Below are 5,787 nucleotides of genomic sequence, written 5' to 3' on the forward strand. Positions count from 1 at the left end.
GGATCCGCACGAGACCCACCCTTGATCTACCATGAAATGGAATCTACGATCCCTATTGGTGAAAACTAAACTTGTGGCCCTTCCCCCTTTGCTTACAGGTATCATATTTTCAATGGTACCCCTGGAAGATGACTGTATATAGCAGAGATAGTGTAATGGGAGAGGGGGAAAGGGCAGAGGGTCAAAGATAGGATAAAAAACATATATGTATGTATACATGGTATGAAAGTAGAAATGGAATATTATTGATGATAACATGCTTGATTAAGTCACTATGTAGTTTGTCCTAGATGGGAAACTACATTTAGAATGTTGTGATGATGCTCAGGGGATGAGTGTTAGGTAATATAATATTTAAAAAAAGTTGCAGGAGGAAAAAAAAAATGCACATTGATGAAGGCAGCGACCTGTATGGGCACAGCTGGGTATTACTTTATAGTATGTTCATTCTACTCACCGGGGTTTATGCCTAGGGTCAGACTAGGATACATGTGTAGGTTTGTGTCAGCTGTGCTAGCTAATGGATTTATTTAGACTAGTTAAGTTCATTAGCAGAACAATTGATTGGGGAGGGGAGGAAGGTATGGAGGGCAACCATGGATGCCAGGGATAAAGGGGGGGGAAGGTGGGACATAGCAGAGGGTGGGGGATGGGGAATCAGGGATGGCAAGACAAAGGGCAAGGTATGCAGGACGTAAGAATTGGAAAATTATTTGCTGAGAACATATATGTGGATATACTTGATTGAGACAATGCACAGTGTATTTTGGATGGAAAATTCATTTGTGTGTTGTGATGGTGTAAAGTGAATTAATAAATTAAAAAAAACAATGAAAATTAGCTAGATAACTTAAATAAAAAAAGAATATTCATATGTGAACTGTGTGCTGGGTGTTTGCTTTGCAACAGTATGAGTAGTTGACATGTAAATATTTTCTCAAAAATATTTAAAACCATACTGTCTCTGTTGTTATAGAATCACAAACAAAATTAAAACAAATATTTTGAATATTATCTTTAAAATTCAGTTCTTTGGAAATTTTGAAAATTGTTTAATTGTCAAGAACTATGGAGTATGAACAAAAATGTTTTGATATGTAAAGTAAATGTAGAAAAATGCAAATAAAAAAAGAAAAAAAAAGATCTGTAGTTGTATATTTTATTTATGAAGATCAAGAATGTGAGACTCTTAGGAGAGGGATAAGCAGGATTAGGGGCTCTTTAAAGCTCAAATACAAGTTCAGACAAAACTATGTAGTCATTATCAATTCTAAACTTTATTGTTATTTCTATTAATTAGATGTAATAGCTAATCAAGGCAATATTTTCCTTCTCTTTTTCTTCGAGATTTATCTTACAGTCGATTGAGAGACGTACATTTGAGTCACTATTGTTTTTGAACTTTAAGTTAACATTATAACTTTATTATACTTGAAATTTTTATAAAATTTAATTGTAAACCTCTAAAAATATTATTAAAATTTTACCAGCATGAAGTTACTAAAATTACATAGAAATCCTCTTCATCTCTAACAAAGATCAGTGTAAGAATTATTACACAGGTCAGAGTAAGTCATTATAGTCCAATGGTTCTCTGCTGGTGTGATTTGGTACCCAGGTGACATTTGGCAATGCCTGGAGACATGTTGGGTTGTCACACATGTTGGGTGTGCTACTGCACCTACTAGGCAGAGGCCAGGGATGCTGCTTAACAGCCTGCTATGTAGAAGACAGACTTGTACAACAAAGAGATACCGAGATCAAAATGTTGAGGTCCTGAAGCTTTGAAATTCTGTTTTTAAAGGAATAAAGATCATTCAACCCAAGTATTTATTGAGCATTCACTGTTTCAGATCTAATGTATCACATGTGTAAATATGCAAGTGGAAATTGTAAGCCTGTGTCTTCACGGTGAGATTTCTGGAGTGTACAGAGAAAGTAATTATATTTTATCATATATAAATTAGAATCACTGCCAAATGATAAATGTTCTAAAAAAATGATATTTCTACTTCTTTGGCTTATGTTTTTTTTTTGTTTTGTTTTTTTTTTTTAGAAATGTTGGTTGTAATTTAATCACAGAACTGAGCTTTGGAACACTTCAGGCCTGGTATGGGATACAGTTTTTATACAAGATGTAAGTGAAATCAATTTGAACACATGTAAAATTTATTTACGTGTAAAAACATTGTACAGTTATTGGTTAGCTGAGTGAAGCCCAGTCTGAATTCTGAAAGGGATTCCTTAAGAGTCATCCATTCTCCTTTTTCTTTTTCTTTCCGTTTTTTTTTTTTTTTTAAATGAAATGGTAATTTATTAAGTAAAAGTAAAAGTATACTCCTGAGAGGTAGGAGTGGGCCTGAGTGGACAGAGATAGCGTGGAATAAAAGGCCCATCCATTTTTTTAAAATGAGGAAACTAAAAAAGGAAGGTACAAAGAGGCTGAGGGACTGGAACTTGCACAGGACATGCTCTGCTTTCCTCAGTATTGCTTTGGGCCTGGGCCATAAAAGTCATCAAGCAAGTAGCACTCAAATCGCATTATTGTGGCAGCCCAAGTGATATGTGAGTGGTTTTTTTTTTTTTTTTAATCTCTTTAAAGTTTTTTTTTAAATTTAATTTTGTTTATTATTGTTATTATTATTTTAATTTGCTATGGGGTGCTCATGACAGAGAGAGAGAGAGAGACTGAGAAAGCAAGCTGCTGGGTCTGAGACTCAAACTGCAGTTGGCAATGTAGAGTCCAGCCCCTTAACCACCATGCCACCTGCTGACCCTGGACAGTGCTTTATTAACAGTAATGTCTTCTAATCCATGAACTCAGAATATCTTACCATTTATTTAGATATTTTATTTCTTTCAATACTGTTTTGTAGTTTTCAGTGTAAAGTCTTCTATCTATTTGATTAAATTTATGTCTAAGTATTTCATTCTTTTCCACACTATTATAAAAGGAGTTGTTTAATGTAATTTTGGGTTATTAATTGCTAGGGTATAGAGGTTTGTGTGTTAAATTTTCTGTGTTGATCTTTTCTGTCCTATAGTGCAGCTGAACTGATTTATTAGCACTAACAGTATTTTCTTTGTATGGATTCTTTGTAATTTTCTACATGTATGATCATGTCATATGCAAGTATAAGAGTTTTACTTCTCTCTTTGCAATATGGATTTTCTTTTTCTAATTGTTCTCACTAGAATACCCAGTACAATATTTAAAAGAAGTGGGAAGCTGGTTCTGTGGCCTGCTTGTGAAGGCAGCTGGATCCCATGACTGGCTATGCAGTTTGAGTCCCAGCATGAGAAAAATTTCTTTCTCACTGTCTTTGTCTGTCTTTCTCTCTGGCAAGCATACATGGCCTATGGCAAAAACCTCTTTTTAAAAATCAATCACTGGGACCAGCAGTTGGCATAATGGCTATGTTGCTGGACTCCATGGAGTCGACTGCGGTTTGAGTCCTGGACCCAGTGGCTTAAACTTACTCTGGGCACACGTGTGTGCATGCCCAAGATCCAGAGAGGAGAATGGAGGAGAAGGGATTGTAGCGTGGCCATCCTCCCTGGGGGGTGATTTCTCGCTTTCTGTCTTTGTCTCTTTCTGTCTTTTTGGTGAGCGCATGCACCCTATAGCAAAAACCTCTCATATATATATCAGTCATTTAATCTCCCACTGTCATTTAGACTTGAGACTTTTTGACATTTAGCAACTTTTAGGAGCTGGAGGGAGCAAAGTCCATGTTTTTAATTTATGTATTTATTTATTTATATATTTGCTATAAGGCATGTGTGTTCTCTGGAGAGACAGAGACAGAAAGTGAGAAATCACCCCTCAGGGTGGATGGCCATTCTGCAGTCCCCTCTCTTCCATTCTTCCAGGACCTTAGGCATGCATGCACATATATCCAGCGTGAGTTTTCAAGCCACTAGGTCCAGGACTGGAACTATGTGAAAGTCCAGCGACGTAACCCCTTCACCATCTGCTGGCCCCCCAGTTTATGTGCCATTTACTGCTCTCCTGAAGAGGTAAAGCATGTAAAAAGGAATCCATTTGGACATAAAAATGAGAACTGCATAATTTTCAAACAAGCTCATGAAGGATTTTTTTTTTTTTAAACTTCTGACAGGTTTAAACACAAAAACTGCAAATGGGGAAGAGTTTCTCAAACAGCATTTATTGTTTTCAGGCCTGCAAGTGTAAGAAAACACTTTCTCTGTGACCTCCCCAGCTCAGTTTGGTCACGTTTGACACAAATGACTGTATTTGGATTCTGTAAAACTTTCAGAAAACTTTTTTCCTCTTAATCAAGATACTTTTCTGTAAGGATTATTGATCAATCATCTTATGTGGCTTTAATTGTCCCTTGATGCCAGGATGGACTTATCCTAGTGGTTGGTCTTGCCATCCCACATCAGAGGGACTTGATTGACAACTAGGTCAAAAACCCACTTCTGCCACATTTGAGCAACAAAGCAGGCCTAGAGGGAGTGCCTGCCGTTCAGGCCAGATCTGCCTGAAATCATTTATCTTAAAGCCTTCAAGAGCACTTGTTACAGTCTTTTTCACATGATGCAATTTTGAACTGTGGATGACAAAAACTTAAAATGGTCATAATTAATAACTCGATGACTATTCATTATCATAATGATGTAACTGACAAAGTGAATGCACGTATTTCTATTGCATACGGCATTTAAAGATAACCAGAATGTATGATTGACAACATCACATCTGTACTATTAGGACTATTTATAATAATCTCAAGAACATTTATGTCACCAACATATTCATGTAAATATAATCTTAAAGGATATTTACCATGACTTTATATAAGTTAAAATATTACATAACCTTAATCAATTTACATTTCTTTTAAATAAGAGGTATGTCTTTTGAGATTTTACAGGGTCCCAACTAGAAAATCCCAATTAAATCAGTAATACTTAGTTTAGAATTTGACCCCAAGACGGGACCAGCAGTTAGCGTAATGGCTATGTCGCTGGACTCCCACGTAGTCAACCACGGTTCACGTCCCGGACCCGGTGGCTTAAAAACTCATGCTGGGCGCGTGTGCGTGCGTGCCCAAGATCCCAAGAGGAGAATGGAGGAGAAGGGATTGCGGCGTGACCATCCCCCCTGGGGGGTGATTTCTCGCTTTCTGTCTCTATGTCTCTCTCTGTCTGTCTGGCGAGCGCACGTGCCCTATAGTGAAAACCTCTCAAAAAAAAAAAAAAAAGAATTTGACCCCAAGAAAGCTTATCAAAAATATAAAACCTAGGGCCAGCAGTGGCGTGGTGGTTAAGGCACTGGGCACTCCCATTTGGTCGACCACTGTTTGAGTTCCAGACCTGGTGGCTTACTTTCTCACTTTCCTTTTCTCTGTGTGTCTGTCGTTCTCTGGTCAAATTAAAATTAATGAATGAATAAATACAATTAAATAATTCTTTTAAAAAATATAAATCATCCTCTCAATACATAATCACAGGTTATTTAGGTATAATTTTTATTTTTAAATGAAAATAATAAGCACACAAATCTCATTTCATAGGCAACTTACCAAAATGTGAAGAAAACCCTCTTGTAGTGTGATTGTTTTATGATTGCTCTTTTCTAAGAGTAGATCAATACCTTCAGAAAACCATGTTTTAACACAAAGGGGAAGAATAATTCTTTGTTTAGCTTTTAGAAAAGCTTAAGACCCTCTCTTTTTTTTTTTCAAGTTCTAGCCAACTTGCCATATACAAAATACCTTTCATAAAATTATCCTTATCGGGCGGTGGAAGCCGGGGGGC

At 36.7% G+C, this 5,787-nt stretch overlaps 1 long non-coding RNA gene across 1 annotated transcript in view; it reads left to right on the forward strand.

Moving 5' to 3' along the window:
• LOC102480140 (uncharacterized) overlaps window positions 1–5,787 on the forward strand; it is a 30,183-nt gene that overhangs the window by 13,069 nt on the left and 11,327 nt on the right. Inside the window, exon 4 of the long non-coding RNA XR_337373.1 lies at window positions 2,057–2,137. This is a non-coding gene — a long non-coding RNA (uncharacterized LOC102480140). The remainder of the gene's footprint in view (window positions 1–2,056; window positions 2,138–5,787) is intronic.

This window comes from Tupaia chinensis, unplaced genomic scaffold (assembly GCF_000334495.1).
Source record: "Tupaia chinensis unplaced genomic scaffold, TupChi_1.0 Scaffold145662_1, whole genome shotgun sequence".
In the NCBI taxonomy this organism is placed as follows: Eukaryota; Metazoa; Chordata; class Mammalia; order Scandentia; family Tupaiidae; genus Tupaia; species Tupaia belangeri.